At 40.9% G+C, this 21180-nt stretch overlaps 1 non-coding gene across 1 annotated transcript; it reads left to right on the top strand.

The window, feature by feature from the left end:
* The first annotated feature begins 5295 nt into the window (after positions 1 to 5295).
* LOC130972228 (small nucleolar RNA R71) lies at positions 5296 to 5403 on the top strand. Its single transcript, XR_009083420.1, has one exon. It is a non-coding gene; the product is annotated as a small nucleolar RNA R71 (small nucleolar RNA).
* The last annotated feature ends 15777 nt before the right edge of the window (positions 5404 to 21180 follow it).

The following is a 21180-nucleotide window of genomic DNA, read 5'->3' as shown; positions in this document are numbered from 1 at the left end:
CTACTAAGGTTTACAGAAATAAGTAAATGATGCAGAAATCCACTTCCGGGCCCACTTGGTGTGTGCATGGGCTGAGCATTGAGCTTTACATGTGTAAAGGTCTTCCTTGAAGTTAAACACCAGCTTTGGTGCCAGATTGGGCGTTTAACTCCAATTTTTATGCCAGTTATGGCGTTTTGATGCCAGAAAAGGGCAGAGAGCTGGCGTTTTGACGCCATTTCACGTCGTCAAAACTCGCGCAAAGTATGAATTATTATATATTGCTGGAAAGCCCTGGATGTCTACTTTCCAACTCAATTGAGAGCGCGCCATTTGAAGTTTTGTAGCTCCAGAAAATCCACTTCGAGTGAAGGGAGGTCAGAATCCAACAGCATTAGCAGTCCCATGTCAGCCTCTGAATCAGATATTTGCTCAGGTCCCTCAATTTCAGCCAGAAAATACCTGAAATTATAGAAAAACACACAAACTCATAGTAAAATCCAGAAATATAAATTTTGCATAAAAACTAATAAAAACATCCCAAAACGTAGCTAGATCCTACTAAAAACTACCTAAAAACAATGCCAAAAAGCGTATAAATTATCCGCTCATCACATCACCAAACTTAAATTGTTGCTTGTCCCAAGCAACTAAAAATAAAATAGGATAAAAAGAAGAGAATATACAATGAATCCCACAGTATCAATGAAACTTAGTCCTAATTAGATGAGCGGGGCTTGTAGCTTTTTGTTTCTGAACAGTTTTGGCATCTCACTTTCTCCTTTGAAATTTAGAATGATTGGCATCTATAGGAACTTAGAATTTTAGATAGTGTTATTGATTCTCCTAGTTCAGTACGTTGATTCTTGAACATAGCTACTTTATGAGTCTTGGCCGTGACCCTAAGCACTCTCTTTTCCAGTGTTACCACCGGATACATAAATGCCACAGACACATAACTGGGTGAACCTTTTTAGATTGTGACTCAGCTTTGCTAAAGTCCCCAGTTAGAGGTGTCCAGAGTTTTTAAGCACACTCTTTTGCTTTGGATCACGACTTTAACCACTCAGTCTCAAGCTTTTCACTTGGACCTTCATGACACAAGCACATGGTTAGGGACAGCTTGATTTAGCCGCTTAGGCCTGGATTTTATTTCCTTTAGGCCCTCCTATTCATTAATGCTCAAAGTCTTGGATCCTTTTTACCCTTGTCTTTTGGTTTAAAGGGCTATTGGCTTTTTCTGCTTGCTTTTTCTTTTTCTTTTCTCTTTTTTTCGCCTTTTTTTCTTTTTTTTTCATTTTTTTCAATGCTTTTTCTTGCTTCAAGAACCAATTTCATGATTTTTCAGATTATCAATAACATTTCTCTTTGCTCATCATTCTTTCAAGAGCCAATAATTTTAACATTCATAAACAACAAGATAAAAATATGCATTATTCAAGCATTCATTCAGAAAACAAAAAGTATTGCCACAACATCAAAATAATTAAACTAGTTTCAAGATAAAATTTGAAATCCATGTACTTCTTGTTTTTTTGTAATTAAGCACATTTTTCATTAAAGAGATGTGAAAGATTCATGGATTTATTCATAGTTTTAAGACATAGACACAAAACACTAATGATCATGTAGTGAAGACACAAACATAGATAGAACATACAGCATAAAGCCAAAAAATAGAAAATAAATAGACAAGGAGATTAAGGAATGAGTCCATCTTAGTGAGGGTGGTGTCTTCCTCCTCTTGAAGAACCAATGGTGCTCTTGAGCTCCTCTATGTCTCTTCCTTGCCTTTGTTGCTCCTACCTCATAGCTCTTTGATATTCTCTAATCTCATGGAGAATGATGGAGTGCTCTTGGTGTTTCACCCTTAATTGGTCCGTGTTGTAACTCAAGCTTTCCAAAGAAATGTTGAGTTGCTCCCAATAATTGTGTGGAGGAAATTGCATCCCTTGAGGCATCTCAGGGATTTCTGGATGAGGGACTTCCTCATGCACTTGTTGAGTGCCATGAATGGGCTTTCTACTTTGCTCCATCTTCTTCTTAGTGATGAGCTTGTCCTCTTCAATGAGGATGTCTCCCTCTATGACAATCCCGGCTGAATAGCAAAGGTGACATATGAGGTGAGGAAAGGCTAATCTTGCCAAAGGTGAGGACTAGTCAACCACCTTGTAGAGTTCTAATGGTATGATTTCATGAACTTCTACTTCCTCTCTAATCATGATACTATGGATCATGATGGCCCGATCCACAGTTACCTCAGATCGGTTGCTAGTGGGAATGATAGAGCGCTGGATGAACTCCAACCATCTTCTAGTCACAGGCTTAAGATCCGGTCTTCTCAATTGAATCGGGTTGCCTCTTGAGTCTCTTTTCCATTGAGCTCCTTCTACACATATGTCCATGAGGACTTGGTCCAACCTTTAATCAAAGTTGACCCTTCTAGTGTAGGGGCGTGCGTTTTCTTCCATCATTGGTAAGTTGAACGCTAGCCTCACGTTTTTCGGACTGAAATCTAAGTATTTCCCTCGAACCATTGTAAGCCAATTCTTTGGGTTTGGGTTCATACTTTGATCATGGTTCCTAGTGATCCATGCGTTTGCATAGAACTCTTGAGCCATTAAGATTCCGACTTGTTGAATGGGGTTGGCAAGAACTTCCCAACCTCTTCTTCGGATCTCTTGTCGGATCTCCGGATATTTGCCCTTTTTGAGCCTAAAAGGGACCTCAGGGATCACTTTCTTCTTGGCCACAACTTCATAGAAGTGGTCTTGATGGAACTTTGAGATGAATCTCGCAATCTCCCATGACTGAGAGGTGGAGGCAGTTGCCTTCCCTTTCCTTTTTCTAGAGGCTTATCTGGCCTTAGGTGCCATAAATGGTTATGAAAAAACAAAAAGCAATACTTTTACCACACCAAACTTAAAATATTTGCTCGTCCCCGAGCAAAAGAAGAAAGAAAGGTGTAGAAGAAGAAAATGGAGGAGATGGAGGGTGTATAGGGTTTGGCCAAGGGTAGAAGAAAGTGGTTGTGATGTTTGAAAATGAAGGAGTGAAGGGGGTATTTATAGGGAAAATGAGGGGTAGTGGCTGAAAGTGTTGGGTGGGTTTGGGAGGGAAATGGTTTTGAATTTTGAAGGTAGGTGGGGGTTTTTTGGGGAAGAGTTAAGGAAGTGATTGGATAAGGGTATTTGGGGAAGAGATATGGAGGTGATTGGTGAAGGGTATTTGGGGAAGAGTGTTGTAGAAAGGTGTGAAGAGGAGAGAGAATGAGTTAAGGTTGGTGGGGATCCTGTGGGGTCTACAGATCCTGAAGGGTCAAGGAATTCTTCATCTCTGATCCAATCAGGCGTTCACAACGCCTTAGAGTGCAATTCTGGCGTTTAAAAGCCAGCTTTCCTTCCTGTTCTAGCGTCTAAACGCCAGTTTGTTGCCCTGTTCTGGCGTTTAAATGCCAGTAAGTCCTTCCTCCAGGGTATGCTATTTGCAATGATGTTTTTGATTTTCTTCTTTATTTTTGTAATTGTTTTTGTGACTTCACATGATCATCAACCTAAAAGAAAACAAAATAATATAGATAAAATTAAAATAAAATTGGGTTGCCTCCCAATAAGCGCTTCTTTAATGTCAATAGCTTGACAGTGAGCTCTCATGGAGCCTCACAGATGATCAGAGTATGGTTGAGATCTCTCAACACCAAACTTAGAATTTGGTTATGGCCTCCCAACACCAAACTTAGAGTTTGAATGTGGGGGCTCTGTTTGACTCTGTATTGGGAGAAGCTCTTCATGCTTACTATCCATGGTTACAGATGGAGAACCTTGAGTCTTTACTACAAGGCATTCTTCATTCACATGAAGGATCAACTCTCCTCTGTCAACATCAATCACAGCTCTTGCTGTGGCTAGGAAGGGCCTTCCAAGGATGATGGATTCATCCTCATCCCTCCTAGTGTCTAGGATTATGAAATCAGCAGGGAAGTAAAGGCCTTCCACCTTCACTAGCATGTCCTCTACTAGTCCATAAGCCTTTTTCATAGATTTATCTGCCATCTCTAATGAGAATTCGGCAGCCTGTACCTCATAGATTCCCATTCTCTTCATTACAGAGAGGGGCATCATGTTTATCCCTGACTCTAGGTCACACAGAGCTTTCTCAAAGGTGGTGTCTATGGTACAGGGAATTAAGAATTTACCAGGATCCTGTTTCTTTTGAGGTAAATTTTGCTGAACCAATGTATTCAGTTCATTAGTGAGCAAGGGAGGCTCTTCCTCCCAAGTCTCATTACCAAATAGCTTGGCATTCAGCTTCATGATTGCTCCTAAATATTAGGCAACTTGCCCTTCAACAATGTCTTCATACTCTTCAGAAGATGAATAGTCATCAGAGCTCATGAATGGTAAGAGGAGGTCCAAAGGAATCTCTATGGTCTCTGTATGAGCCTCAGATTCCTTTGATTCCTCATTAGGGTATTCTGTACTGACCATTGGACGTCACCTGAGGTCTTCCTCATTGGGATTCACATTCTCCTCCTCCTCTAAGGTTTCGGCCATGTTGATTATATCAATGGCCTTGCACTCTCCTTTGGGATTCTCTTCTGTATTGCTTGGGAGAGTGCTTGGAGGAGTTTTAGTAACCCTTTTACTCAGCTGGCCTATTTGTGCCTCCAAATTTCTAATGGAGGATCTTGTTTCCGTCATAAAACTAATCGTGGCCTTAGATAGATCAGAGACTATGTTTGCTAAGCTAGAAGGATTCTACTCAGAATGCTCTGTCTGTTGCTGAGATGATTATGGGAAAGGTTTGCTATTGCTAAACCTGTTTCTTCCACTATTGTTATTATTGAAGCTTTGCTTCTGTTGATCCTTCCATGAAAAATTTGGATGATTTTTCCATGAAGGATTATAGGTGTTGCCAAAGGCTTCACCCATGTAATTCACCTCTGCCATTGCAGGGTTCTCAATATCATAAGCTTCTTATTCAGAAAATGCTTCTTTAGTATTATTGGATGCATTTTGCAATCCATTTAGACTCTAAGAGATCATATTGACTTCTTGGGTCAATATTTTTTTCTGAGCTAGTATGGCATTCAGAGCATCAATTTCAAGAACTCATCTCTTTTAAGGCGTCCCATTGCTCACAAGATTCCTCTCAGAGGTATACATGAACTGGTTGTGTTGCAACCATTTCAATAAGTTTCTGAGCTTCTGCAGGCATTTTCTTTAGGTGAATGGATCCACCTGCAGAGTGGTCTAGTGACATCTTGGAAAATTCAGACAGACCATCATAGAATATATCTAATATGGTCTATTCTGAAAGCATGTTAGAAGGACACTTTTTAGTCAGTTGCTTGTATCTTTCCCAAGCTTCATAGAGGGACTCACCATCTTTTTGTCTGAAGGTCTGAACATCCACTCTAAGCTTGCTCAGCTTTTGAGGAGAAAAGAACTTGGCTAAGAAAGCCATGATCAGCTTATCCCAAGAGTCCAGGCTATCTCTAGGTTGTGAGTCCAACCATGTTCTAGCTCTGTCTCTTACAGCAAAAGGGAAAAGCATAAGCTTGTAGACTTCAGGATCAACTCCATTGATCTTAACAGTATCACAGATCTGCAAGAACTCAGTTAAGAACTGATAAGGGTCTTCTGATGGAAGTCCATGAAACTTGCAGTTCTGTTGCAGTAGAGAATCTAATTGAGGCTTTAGCTCAAAATTGTTTGCTCCTATGGCAGGGATTGAGATGCTTCTTCTATAAAAGTTGGAAATTGGTGTAGTAAAATCACCAAGCATCTTCCTTACATTGTTGTTTGGTTTGGCCATAATTGTTTCTTTTGCTGCTTCCTTTTCGAAAAATTTAGTGAGGTCCTCTTCAGAGTTTTGTGCTTTAGCTGCTCTTAGCTTCCTCTTCAGAGTCCTTTCAGGTTCAGGATCAGCTTCAACAAGTATGCCTTTATCTTTGTTCCTGCTCATATGAAAGAGAAAAAACAAAGAAAATATGGAATCCTCTATGTCACAGTATAGAGATTCCTTGAGGTGTCAGAGGAAAACAAGAATGGAAGGATGAGGTAGGTAAGGAAGAATTCGAACACACAAAGAGAGATGGAGTTCGAATTGACAATGGAGGAGGAATCTTAGTGTTTAAATAAAAAAAAAGATGAGAGAGGGGAAGAAATTTTCGAAAATAAAAAGAATAAAATTTAAAATAAATTTTTGAAAAATTGGTTGTGGTTTTGAAAAAAGATAAGAAATAGTAAAACAAACAAAAAGTCAATTTAGTTAGTTGAAAAGGATTTGAAAATCAATTTTGAAAAGATAAGAAGTTAGAAAAGATTTTGAAATTGATTTTTGAAAAAGATATGATTTGAAAAAGATATGTTTGAAAAGATATGATTTTGAAAAAGATATGATTGAAAATATTTGATTTGAAAAAGATTTGATTTTGAAAAAAAATATGAAGATTTGAAAAAGATTTGATTTGAAAAAAATATGAAGATTTGAAAAAGATTTGATTTGAAAACAAAATTCCTCTCCTTGTGTCATACTGGCGTTAAACGCCCAGGAGATGCATGTTTCAGGCGTTTAACGCCCAATTGCTGCATGGTTTGGGCATTTAAACGCCCAGCCAGGTACCCTGACTGGCGTTTAAACGCCAGTTTTCCTTCTTCACAACCCTGGCTGGCGTTTAAACGCCAGTTTTCCTTCTTCACTGGGCGTTTTGAACGCCCAACTTTTTCTCTGTAATTCCTCTGCTTTATGTTCTTGGATCTTCATTTTGCTAAATCCTTTATTCAAGAAGATATGTTTTCAATTTTGAAAAACAACAAAATGAGTCAAAACATATAATTCTTGGATCAAAACACAAGATATATGCAAGAACATTATGAACGTCAAGATGAACACCAAGAACAATCTTGAAGATCAAGATGAACATCAAGAACTCAATTTTCTTAATGAAAGAAAACATGGAGGACACCAAACTTAGAACTTTCTCATGTTTGGGCCATATGAATGCAAGAATGCATATGTAGAACATCATGCAGTGCAAATCAATAAATCATAAAGATCAAACAAGGTAATTCATCAAGAACGACTTGAAGATCATCAAGAACACAATGTATGTGTTTCGAAAATTGCAAGACAATTAAAATCATGCAATTGATATCAAACTTAAAATTTGGCCCTAGATTCAAACAAGAACCATGAAATATTTTTGAGTTTTTATGATTTTATGAATTTTTTTGGGTTTTTTTTTTCGAAAATATCTTTTTGGAAAAACGAAAACAAATAAAAAAACTTTTGAAATATTTTTGAAAACTTTTTGAAAAGATAATAAAAATTACCTAATCTGAGCAACAAGATGAACCGTCAGTTGTCCAAACTCGAACAATCCCCGGCAACGGCGCCAAAAACTTGGTGCATGAAATTGTGATACACAATGGCACCAACAACTTGTACGCATAATTGTAATCTCAACTCTTTTTCACAACTTTGCACAACTAACCAGCAAGTGCACTAGGTCGTCCAAGTAATAAACCTTACGTGAGTAAGGGTCGATCCTACGGAGATTGTCGGCTTGAAGCAAGCTACGATCACCTTGTAAATATCAGTCAGGCAGATTCAAATGGGTGATAGAGTTTTCATAATTAAAAGATAAATAAACATAAAATAAAGATAGAGATACTTATGTAATTCATTGGTGAGAATTTCAGATAAGCGTATGGAGATGCTTCATCCCTCTTGAATCTCTGCTTTCCTGCTGCCTTCATCCAATCCTTCATACTCCTTTCTATGGCAAGCTGTATGTTGGGTTTCACTGACGTCAATGGCTACCTTCCATCCTCTCAGTGAAAATGGCCCAAATACGCTGTCACTGCACGACTAATCATCTGTCGGTTCTCGATCATGTTGGAATAGAATCCAGTGATCCTTTTGCGTCTGTCACTACGCCCAACACTCACGAGTTTGAAGCTCATCACAGTCATCCCTTCCCAGTTCCTACTCGGAATACTATAGACAAGGTTTAGACTTTTCGGATCTCAGGAATGGCCGCCAATAATTCTAGCTTATACCACGAAGACTCCGATCTTTTAGAATGGAGGCTAAGAGATACACGCTCAATCTTAAGTAGAACGGAAGTGGTTGTCAGTCAGGCGTTCATATGTGAGAATGATGATGAGTGTCACGGATCATCACATTAATCAGGTTGAAGTGCGAGTGAATATCTTAGAACAAGAATACGCTTGAATTAAATAGAAAATAGTAGTAATTGCATTAATACTCGAGGAACAGCAGAGCTCTACACCTTAATCTGTGGTGTGTAGAAACTCCACCGTTGAAAATACATAAGTGGTCTGGAGGTCCAGGCATGGCCGAATGGCCAGCCTCCCCAAATATGAGAATGTATCCAGAATTGTCTCTATGATCCGAAGATCAAAATACAATAGTAAAAAGCCCTATTTATAATGAAACTAGCTACTAGGGTTTACAGAATTAAGTAAATGATGCAGAAATCCACTTTCGGGCCCACTTGGTGTGTGCCTGGACTGAGCATTGAGCTTTACACGTGTAGAGGTCTTCCTTGGAGTTAAACACCAGCTTTGGTTTCGATTTGGGCGTTTAACTCCAACTTTTTTGCCAGTTCTGGCATTTTGATGCCAGAAAAGGGCAGAGAACTGGTGTTTTGACGCTATTTCACGTCATCAAAACTTGCGCAAAGTATGGACTATTATATATTACTAAAAATTTCTGGATGTCTACTTTCCAACACAATTGAGAACGCGCCATTTGGAGTTCTGTAACTCTAGAAAATCCACTTTGTATGCAAGGAGGTCAGAATCCAACAGCGTCAGCAGTCCTTTGTCAGCCTCTGAATTAGATTTTTGCTCAGGTCCCTCAATTTTAGCCAGAAAATACCTGAAATTATAGAAAAACACACAAACTCATAGTAAAGTCCAGAAATATGTATTTTGCATAAAAACTAATAAAAACATCCCAAAAAGTAGCTAGATCCTACTAAAAATTACTTAAAAACAATTCCAAAAAGCGTATAAATTATCCGCTCATCAAGTACCCTAATGGGAACCTTAGGTTCTCATCCCCTTTTTCCCATGTCCGCAGATGGGGATTGGTGTGATCTTCTTTGAGTACCTAGCGTACCACAGCTACGTGGACCCCACGACGGGGAGCGCGGTATTTTGGAAAAGTCCGCGTACACACACCTACTATCTTTCCGACTGTCATTTCTCTCACCCTCTGCTCAGTCAGGAGTTTGATCCAGACATGCCTTATGATACACTGCTCTCGGAGTTTCACTTCGATAGAAGCCAGTATCCTTTTCCGCCTTACCCTATGAACATGGCAGACCTAGTACTAGGGTCTCCAATCATTGACAGACCCGAGTATCCAGCATAATTCAACCCTGAAAAGGATCAAGTGGTTCTTGATGTATCTATCCCCGACGCTCCACCAACATCCCCTGTAGCCGAGCCAGGATTCAATGGGTCAGAGGTTTCTGAAAGCTCTGGTTCTGCACCTTTAACCAAGTTTTGCTCAGAGGTGTGAATTGATCAGATGATGGTGGATATGTACTCTAACTCTTTTGAGACCATGGAAGAGGACTCCACACAAGATGTGAGCAGCAGCAACATCACAGGCGCGTTAGAGTGATTCTCTCGCTTCAGAATATTGTGACAGAAGTTTCTGGATATCTAGTATCAGCAGCAGCAGCAGCAGTAGTAGTATTGGTAATAGTCTTAATAGTAGTGGTCCTTGCCCTCGCTCTTGAATAGTCTTTGTAGAGGGCTAGCTCTTTTTATTTATTTAATAAAGTAGATTGGATCCCAATCTAGGGTGGCTTTTGTGAGCCGGGGCCTGTAAGCATTAAAATGAAGTATGTAATTAAGTAAGAACATGGGTTTTTTTTATAAATTAAGCCTACAGGCATTTCATGTATGATATGATTATGCTATGCTATGCTTTTTCCATTTCCTGTATTAACTGCTTAATTTATAATTATTTCAATATGCACAACTAGATACACGATTCTTGACTAGCGCTACAGGCTCATATGTATACACTTAATATATGGTCTAAAGTAGCTACAGTCAACTAAATAGTAGCGCTTGGCTGCTAGCCTTGGTCATGTAGGCTAGAAGTTGGGCCGTTACAATCACTGCGATTGAAAGTAGTTTTATTTAAAATATCTTCTTATGACAATTCTTAAAAACCTACTACTGAGAACCAGCGAGGATGATGTTCTCATCCCCTTACAGAGTACAGACTTCCCTTTTCAAAACGGATGAGGAAGCTGATGAAGTTTTTGCTAAGTCTTTAGCTGTACTATTTCAGTTTTTATATATATTAGTCATAGCTTTTCCCTCGCCTTTTGTAAGAGAGATAGGAGTTGATATATATATATATATATATGTTGGTAAAAATTTAAAAGTATTTTTTGTTTTTTCAAGAAAATAATGATACAGTTTCAAGTTAAAGGCTCACATTTTATTATTAAATATATGGAAGTCATCGTAATATTCTAGTATGGCTTATGTATCAGGATTTGATTGTATCCCGAGTATGCGTCCATGAAGGAAAAAAAACAGATATCCTGAAGTCGAATCAACCAGGGCATCAATGCTTAGGAGAGGGTATGAATTCTTGGGGCAGACCTTGTTGAGGACAGTGTAATCAAAATACATTTTCTATTTTTCATTCTACTATTTTACCAGAACTACGTTAGCTAGCCACAATGGATACTTTACCTCCTTTATGAATCCAGCTTCTAACAATCACTGCACCTGTTCCTACACGACCTGTGTCCTTTCGGAACCAAGTTTCCAATGACTTTGTTGAACAAGTCGAGATCCCAGGTGACAACGAGTTTGTGACATCAGGTCGGGATCTACACCAGGCATATCGGAGGTTTTCTAGGAAAAGATGTCAAAGTTTCTTAGTAAGAGGTCAACGAGCTATGGATTTAGACCTTCCTCTAGGTTGGCCCCTATACTCATTGTCTTTATGTTTTCTTTGAAATTGTCACAATGAACTTTGAGGTAGTTATGGTTGCCCCCAAATGGTGTCACTTTTACGTGTTTGAAAGTGATACTGATGTCTGGGCATCTTGGCTAGTTTTAAAAGCCATTTTTATTAAGTTTTAACCTAATTTCCTGCATTACCTTCATCAATAAGAAAGCGTTTGCACGAATTATCTTTGCATGTCTTGATTCATTAAAAATTGGTGAATTACAATCATTTTCATGACATTAATACAAGAACTAAGTGATGTAATAAACGATGAAATATCTTGTGATTATTTATGAAATAGCAAGCTTTGATACACTTGTTTGAATGATGATAGACAAGGCAAGAAGAAGCATACTGAAGGCGTTACCAACACTGGTAACGCAGGCAATAACGCCAGCATCAACGTTACCAACGCTGGTAACGCAGTAACAATGCCAGCTTCAAGGAACCAAGGGCGTTGCCAATGTTGGCAACGATGGCAACAACACCAGCATCAACGTTGCCAACGCTGCTAGCGCCAGCAACAACGCCAGCTTCAAGGAACCAAGGGCGTTGCCAATGTTGGCAACACTGGCAACAACACCAGCATCAACATTGCCAACGCTAGCACTAACGCCACTTCCAAAAGCATTACCAGTGTTATCAACGCCAAGGATGAAACATGTATTCTCACCAATGTTGCCAACACCAATAACGCCCAGGACAACGCCAGGATGGGAGTATTATACCGTTGGTAACGCTAGCGCTGCCACAATAACGTCATCGACCATGCACAAAGCAGAAATTGGAATATTTGGGGAGGCAAGCATGCATACGCACATATAGAAGATAGCGTTAGCAACGTTGGCAACGCTGAAAAGGGCCTGGGCATTTTCCTAACTTGCTTCACTAAGGCCAAGGGTCCACATCCAGAGACTTAAAGACTCACTTGAAGTTAGAGAAGTAGTATAAATAAGTGAAGTTTTGAACTTCATAGGGGGACTGACTTTTACTTTACACCACTCAGATCTAGATACTATTTTTCTCTCTTCTTTTTTTGCTTGTACTTAGTTTACTTTTCATGCACTTTTATTTTTCTATTGGGTTTTCTAGAGCTATGACAACTAAACCCCACTTCATTGGGGGAGGGAGCTCTATTGTAATTTGATGGATCAATAGTAATTCTTGTTTTCTTCTTCTCTTCATCTCTCTTTGATTTGCTTGAAAGATTTCGTGCTTCATTCAATTATTCAATTATCTTGGAAAAGAGGTTGAATAATATACATGGATTCCATTTGAAACTTGGAAGAAGAATGATGAAATCATGCTAGAAATTCTTTCTCATACTGGACTAAATTGGGGATTGGTCGGATATAGTGACATATAATTCTCCTGATGGTTTGATCTAGAAAGGTGTGTGGTATAATCAGTGACCAGGTTTCATCTCTTCTCATGAACAATTAGATCAAGAAATTGGAAATTGTTCAAGTTTAGAGAGATTGAATTACCAAGGAATTGGGGTACAATCCCTCATGATTTCCAAGAGATCAATGAGTTGTATGATTGAAGAAAAGCTGAGATTGCATTGATCTGGAGAATTTAATATCAATTAAACCGAATGATCCTCCCTATTCTCATCTACTCATTCTTTTACTCTGTTTATTTTTATGTTCATCACCCCAGTCCCTTTTAATTTCCAGTCATTTAAATTTCCTTTACTTTATGCAATTTATTTTTCAGCAATTTACATTTCCACACTTTAATTTCAGTCATTTACTTCAAGTCATTTACATTTCCCACCATTTAAATTCTTGCAATCAACCTCCATTAATACTTTGTTCAACTAGATTTTTCACTTAACTGAAATTACTCAATCAATCAATCTCTGTGGGATTCGATCTCACTCTTTGTGAGTTTTTACTTGATGACAATTTGGTATACTTGTCGAAGGAAGATTGTAGAGATACAAAATTCCATGATCAAGTTTATGGCGCCGTTGTCGGGGATTGATTTTGTATTGACAATGACTAAGTCAAAGGATACCTAGATTGAATATTCTTCTTTTATTTTGCTAATCGGTTTAATTTCAGTTGGTTAACTTTATCTTATCGCAATTTTCATTTAATTTTCATTGTATATATACTCATTTGAATCCTAATCCACTAACTATTTGATGATTTGCACCACTCAACTCTAACTGCACCCTTTCAATAGAGTGATTCTCTTCACTTTGCTTTCTTGTGTTGCCACCTTGTGTATGCCAAGAGAAAAGGAGAGGAGCATCAACCTCCTTTTTCAAACCAGAAAGGACATTTCTAAGACTAAGAAGAAAGGCAGCTGCAAGAGGAAAAAGAGTTCTTGGTGAAGAAGAAGTGGAAGAGGATCTTGATCTAAACATGGGGATGAAATGCCATATAATCATGGAGAAGGTGCTGACAATCATGCTCAACCAGTGAAAAGAGTGTTAGATTCTTTCATAAATCTCAACTCTGGAAATTGTGGAAGCAGCATCCTGACACCCAATATGCATGCCAATAACTTTGAACTCAAGCCTCAGCTAATCACCCTAGTCCAAAACAATTGCCAATTTGGAGGGACTGCTCAAGAGAACCCTAACCAACACTTGTCCACATTCTTGAGGATTTGTGATATTGTGAAAACTAATGGTGTCCATCCAGACATATATAGATTGCTCTTGTTCCCTTTCTCTCTTAGGGACAAGGCATACAAATGGCTTGAGTCTTTCCCCAAGGAGAGTCTTATTACTTGAGATGACGTGGTGAACAAGTTCTTGACAAAGCTCTATCCTCTTTAAAGGATCATCAAGCTAAGGACAGAAGTGCAGACCTTCAGGCAGCTAGATGGAGAAATCCTCTATGAAGCTTGGGATAGGTACAAGGAATTGACAAGGAGGTGCCCCCTGACATGTTGGGAGAAATGGGTGTCGCTTTGATATAGATTGGGAGAAACGATACTTCCTTAAGGCCATCCATTATCACTGCTTCAATAGGTAAGTTTTGTATTTCCAAGCAGGCTTTGTTAAATATCTCTATATAGTCTTAGAGTGTCTCTCTGACTTCTTGTTTAACCTCTAGCAGGCTTGAAGCGTGTTTCACTTTGTATTTTTGTATTGAAAATCTGGTAAGAAACTTTATTGCCAGATTATCAAAGCAAGTTACCGACCTAGGAGGTAAGTGATGAGCGGATAATTTATACGCTTTTTGGCATTATTTTTAGGTAGTTTTTAGTAAGTTCAAGCTACTTTTAGGGATGTTTTCATTAGTTTTTATGTTAAATTCACATTTTTGGACTTTACTATGAGTTTGTGTATTTTTCTGTAATTTCAGATAATTTCTGGCTGAAATTGAGGGACTTGAGCAAAACTCTGAAAAAGGCTGACAAAAGGACTGCTGATGCTGTTGGAATCTGACCTCTCTACACTCAAAATGGATTTTCTGGAGGTATAGAACTCCAAATGGCGCGCTCTCAATGGCGTTGGAAAGTAGACATCTAGAGCTTTCCAGCAATATATAATAGTCCATACTTTATTCGGAAACTGATGATGTAACTTGGCGTTGAACGCCAAGTACATGCTGCTGTCTGGAGTTAAACGCCAGAAACACGTCATGATCCGGAGTTGAACGCCCAAAACACGTTATAACTTGGAGTTCAACTCCAAGAAAAGCCCCAGCTCGTGGATAGATCAAGCTCAGCCCAAGCATACACCAAGTGGGCCCCGGAAGTGGATTTATGCATCAATTACTTACTCATGTAAACCCTAGTAGCTAGTTTAGTATAAATAAGACTTTTTACTAATTTATTAGTCGTCTTTTGACCACGTTTCATCTTTGGTCTCAGTCTTGTTTTATTCTTCATCTTAGGAGGCCATTGAGCATGTTTTAGGGGGCTGGCCATTCGGCCATGCCTGAACCTTTCACTTATGTATTTTCAACGGTGGAGTTTCTGCACACCATAGATTAAGGGTGTGGAGCTCTGCTGTACCTCAAGTTTCAATACAATTACTATTACTTTCTATTCAATTCTCTTTTATTCTTATTCCAAGATATACGTTGCACAACACTTTGATGAATGTGATGATCCGTGACACTCATCATCATTCTCACCTATGAACGCGCGTGACTGACAACCACTTCCGTTCTACTCTAGGCCGGGCGCATATCTCTTAGATTTCCCAACAGAATCTTCGTGGTATAAGCTAGATAGATGGCGGCATTCATGGGGATCCGGAAAGTCTAACCTTGTCTGTGGTATTCCGAGTAGGATTCCGGTATTGAATGACTATGACGAGCTTCAAACTCCTGAAGGCTGGGCGTGATGACAAACGCAAAAGAATCAAGGGATTCTACTCCAACCTGATTGAGAACCGACAGATGATTAGCCGTGCTGTGACAGAGCATTTGGACCATTTTCACTGAGAGGATGGGATGTAGCCATTGTCAAGGGTGATGCCTCCAGACGATTAGCCATGCAGTGACAGCGCATATGACCATTTTCCCGAGAGGATTAAAAGTAGCCATTGATGATGGTGATGCCCTACATACAGCTTGTCATGGAAAGGAGTAAGAAGAATTGGATGAAAGCAATAAGAAAGTAGAGATTCAAAAGGATTCTAGCATCTTCACACGCCTATCTGAAATTCCCACTATTGATTTACATAAGTATTTCTATCCCTTTTTATTTTCTATTTATTATTAATTTTCGAAACCCATAACCATTTAATCTGCCTAACTGAGATTTACAAGGTGACCATAGCTTGCTTCATACCAACAATCTCTGTGGGATCGACCCTTACTCACGTAAGGTATTACTTGGATGACCCAGTACACTTGCTGGTTAAGTTGAATGGAGTTGTGATCATAAATTCCAATAGAGCCAATTTTTAAATCTCATGCAAATACAAAGAGGATCACAATTTCGTCCACCAGTAAGTTATCGAACCACTTTATTGCAGCTTTAGTCAAAGTTGTCAGGTAGTGTTCATACACTGGTCCGAGCTATAGGGTCGGGTTGGCTGAAGACAAAGGGACCAACCTCATAAAAAGTTGGTCCACTATCGACCTCTTCACAAAGAGCTCGAAAAATCACCACAGATGCTCAAAACGAAGAACCACCGCCTACCGGGATGCGGTTGACAAAAGATATGATCTCACCTACAAAAGATAAGATAAGATAACAAACTTATCTCAAAGGAAGATCGTTAAACACCACTATAAATACACTGGAGCACCCATGTATAACTTATACTCTAATTCTACTAAAAATCTGCCTAAAGCATGTACCAACTTAAGCATTGGAATCTCTTGCGGGTACCACCATCCCCCGATGATCAAGGACCAACTGCACCTCAAGCTCCAACAAGTCGGACGTAGCAGACTTGACCAAATCGGGAGATCTCACCCGAGATTGATCTCTAGGTTTCAGGTAGCCCTCGAAACATTGGCACCATTTTCGGGACCTAGAAGTCATCCCAAGATCATAAGGCAAACAACCCTCCTAACAACGACCACACCTTTGGCTTGGAAGATGGTACACCAACAAAAAATGCGAATGTCACACCACCATCACCAAAAGAAGCAAACCACTTTAAGGGGGACAAATAGCCTCAAAACACGAAAATTCTAGACGTCATCCGTGAGCAACAGGATCATCTCAAACAGCTTGAACAAGAGGATGAAAGGCAACGGGAAGCCAAACGAGACCTGCAAAGAGAAATAAGACGGCGCAGGAAGCTAGAAGAAAAACTCCAAAAACTCGAAGTTGACCTCAAAACTAGGACTACTCGATCTAATCGTGAAGCAAGTCCTCACAGAGAGAAAGACCCATTCACGAAAGAAATCATGAAGGCTAAATTCCCAAAACACTTCAAACCCCCGACATGATCCCATATGACGGAACGTCCGATCCAAACCACCATCTCAGCAACTTTAGGAGTCGAATGTACCTTACGGACGCCTCGGATGCAACTCGCTGCAAGGCCTTCCCGAAAACCCTCACCAAGACGGCTATAAAGTGGTTCGACGGCCTACCCCCAAGGTCAATTACCAATTTGATGATTTCACCAAAAAATTCCTAGCCAAATTTTCCATACAAAAAGACAAAGCCAAACACGCTTCAAGCCTACTATGGATCAAACAAGGAGATCGAGAGAGTCTCCAAAACTACATGGAAAGATTCAACAAAGCATGCCTCAACATACAAAATCTCCCTACAGAAGCAACTATTAGGGGGCTTATCAATGGCCTACGAGAAGGGCCCTTCAGCTAGTCCATATCCAAGAAACACCATACGTCCTTGAACGAGGTACAAAAACGGGCCGAGAAATACATTAACATGAAGAAAAACTCCCGACTAGGGGAAACCTCCAAAACAAGATCCTCCTACCCCTCCCAGGACAAGGACAAAGAACCAAGAAAAAATGAAGACCAACCCGCAGAGAAGCCCAGAAAATACCACAATTATACCCATCTACGGGTATCTTTAGTAGATGTCTATAGGGAAATATGCAATACAGAAAAGATCCCACTACCCCGTCCAGTTAAGCATAAAAGGGGAGGAAGTCGAACCGGATACTGCGAATACCACAAAATCTATGGGCACCCCACTAACGAATGCTACGACTTGAAGAACGTCATCAAGAAGTTGGCCCGAGAAGGAAGGCTGGATCAATTTCTAGCCAACAGATCGGACGAGCCTAGGAACAGAATGAGGGACGAAGAGGGAGGGCGAGCCGAACGACCCTCTCACACCCCAGAAAGGCATGTCCATATGATCAACGGAGGATTCGCAGGAGGAGGGATCTCAAAGTCATCCCGCAAAAGACACCTCAAAGGAGTATACCACGTCGGAGAAGGGAGTAGGTCACCTGACCTCCCCATCATCATTTTTACCAAGGAAGACGTCGTGGGCATCATTCCCGGGCATGACAATCATGTGGTCATTACCATAATACTAGCCAATGCCTACCTCCACCGAACACTAGCCGACCACGGGAGCTCGGCAGACATCCTATTCAAATCTGCCTTCGACAAGCTCAGACTGAAAGAAAAAGAGCTAAGAGCATATCTCAACAGCCTATTCGGGCTAGAAGACGCTCTGATCCAGCCCCTTTGGTACATCCTAATACACACCACCTTCGGGAAGGGAGCCCGATCCAAGATGCTAAGCATATACTACATCGTAGTCGACGTGAACTCCGCGTACAACGCCCTTATAGGCTAAACAACCCTGAACCAGCTCACTGCAGTAGTTTCCACACCACACTTGTGTATGAAATTTCCAACTGAAGAAGGAATAGCTACTATTAATGGAGACCAGAAACTCGCGCGACGATGATATAATGAAATCCTGAACCTAAAGGGCAATCCCAGAGCAAAAAAGGCCAATGCCATCGAACTCGAAGGAGCTCAGGTTCGCAAAGAACTTCACCCTCAGCCAGAAGGCGAGACCGAAGAAGTTCAAATTGAAGACACCCAAGATAAAACAAGTATAGGTACAAACCTAAAAGAAGACCTAAAGGAGCTGCTAATAAAGCTTTTAGGGAGAATTCCGACCTCTTCGCATGGAAGGCCGCGGATATGCCTGGCATAGATCCCGGCTTAATGTGCCAAAAACTGGCAGTGTATGTCGGATCTCGACCAATACAACAAAAGCGCAGAAAGCTCGGTCCGGAGAGATCACAAGTCATGGAGGAACAAGTGCAAGCCTTGCTAGAGGCAGAGTTAATAAGGGAGGTTAAGTACCCATTATGGCTGGCCAACATCATATTGGTAAAAAAGCCAAATGGAAAGTGACGGATGTGTGTAGACTACACCGACCTCAATAAAGCCTGCTCAAAAGACCCATATCCCCTCCCGAACATCAACACCCTGGTCGACGCATCGTCAGGATACAAGTACCTTTCCTTCATGGACGCTTACTCAGGGTATAACCAGATCCCAATGCATCAACCTGACCAAGAGAAAATCTCGTTCCTAATCCCGAAAGCAAACTACTGTTACGTAGTAATGTCATTCAGACTAAAGAATGCGGGGCCCACATATCAGAGGTTAATGAACAAAATATTTGCCGACCACATCGGGAAGCTGATGGAATTCTATGTGGACGACATACTAGTAAAAACCCAAAAAGAGGAAACAATGCTTCCCGACCTCGCCAAAGTATTCAGAACTATAAGAAAGCACGGGATGAGGTTAAACCCCACAAAATGTACCTTTGCGGTAGAAGCTGGCAAATTTCTAGGGTTCATGCTTACCCAGAGAGGCATTGAGGCAAACCCTGACAAATGCCAAGCCATACTCAACATGAAAAGTCCGACCTGCATTAAAGAGGTACAGCCGCTAAATAGAAGACTAGCGGCCCTGTCCAGGTTTCTAGCCAGATTAGCACTAAGATCTCTCCCTTTCTATGCAATACTAAGGAAAGGAAAGAAGTTCGAATGGACCCCAGAGTGCGAAAAAGCCTTCCAAGACTTCAAAACATTCCTGGGGCAACCACCCATTCTGACTCGACCTCGATAAAGAGAAGAACTGATACTATATCTTGCCGTAGGAAGTTGGGCGATAGTATCGACACAAGTCAGAGAAGATGACAATGGACAACAACATATCTACTTCATCAGCAACGCTTTACAAGGGTCTGAACTGAACTACCAAAAGATAGAAAAGTTCGCTTACGCCCTCATACTCACCTCGCGGTGACTTCAACCATATTTTCAAGCCCACACCATCAGAGTACAGAATAATCAACCCATGAAAGGCATCTTACAGAAAATAGACTTGGTTGGAAGATTCTACAATGGGCTATCGAGTTGTCCGAATTCGACCTCAAGTATGAAGATCGCACTGCCATCAAATCCCAATACTTGGCCGACTTCGTCGCAGAGCATACACACACTCCGAGGACCCCCAAAGAATGGAACCTTTACGTCGACGGCTCATCGAACAAAGCCAGAAGTGGAGCCGGTGTTATCCTCGAAAGTGACCAAGGGACCCAACTCGAACTCTCCTTAAGATTCGAATTCCCCGCCTCAAATAATCAAGTAGAGTATGAAACCCTATTGGCTAGCTTAAAGCTGGCTAGGGAGGTCGGAGCACAAAAGCTTACCATCTTCAGCGATTCACAAGTAATCACCTCATAGATAGAAGGAAGCTACTAGAAAAGGATCCCACTATGAAAAAGTACCTGGGCAAGACCAAAGAACAGCTCGGGAACTTCAGAGAATATGAGATCCGACATATACCTCGGGAGCAAAACGCCTGACCCGACGCACTTTCAAAACTAGCCAGCACCAAACCAGGGGGCAATAATATAAGCCTCATCCAAAAAACCCTATAGCACCCATCGACCTCAAGGGAAGAGAAGGTCTTAAGCATATCAAACTAGGACCAAGGGTGGATGACCCCTATAATCAACTACCTCAAGTCTGAAACACTTCCCATAAAAAAGAAGGACGCAAAGAAGCTCATACAAGAGGCACAATACTACACTTTGGTGCATGACGTCCTGTACAGGAGAGGAGTTTTAACACCCCTCCTAAAATGCGTCCCGACTTCTGCCACAAAGGAGGTCTTGGAAGAAGTCCACAGCGGAATGTGTGGCAATTACCTCAGGGCACGAGTGCTGTCCAAAAAGATACTCCGAGTCAGCTTACACTGGCCAACTCTACAGAAAGAAGCGACCGAGTTCGTCAAAACATGCCCTCCATGCCAGAAGCACGCCAACTTCCACATTGCCCCGCCTGAAGAGCTTATTTGCGTCACTTCACCCTGGCCGTTTGAAAAATGGGGGCTCGACCTCCTCGGACCATTGCCCTAGGGATCAGGGCAAGTTAAATTCCTCATTGTAGGAATAGATTACTTCAAAAAGTGGATCAAGGTAGAGCCATTGGCCGCTGCCACCACCTAGAAAAGTCGAAAGTTCTTAGACAGAAACATCGTCACAAGGTTTGGGGTTCCCCACTCCATCACTACGGACAATGGGACTCAGTTCACCGACACGAGCTACAAGAACCTGGTAGCCGATCTAAAAATCAAGCACCAATTCACTTCAGTGGAACACCCACAAGCCAACGGACAGGCGGAGGCTGCCAACAAAGTCATACTGGCCGGGTTAAAACGCCGATTGTAGGACACGAAAGGAGCCTGGGCTGAAGAGTTTTCCCAAGTCCTATGGGCGTACCGGACA

The sequence above is a fragment of the Arachis stenosperma genome, chromosome 3 (genome assembly GCF_014773155.1).
Source record: "Arachis stenosperma cultivar V10309 chromosome 3, arast.V10309.gnm1.PFL2, whole genome shotgun sequence".
Lineage (NCBI taxonomy): Eukaryota > Viridiplantae > Streptophyta > Magnoliopsida > Fabales > Fabaceae > Arachis > Arachis stenosperma.
The sequence above is the reverse complement of the archived record's forward strand: the minus strand, read 5'-3'. Positions and strand labels throughout refer to the sequence as shown.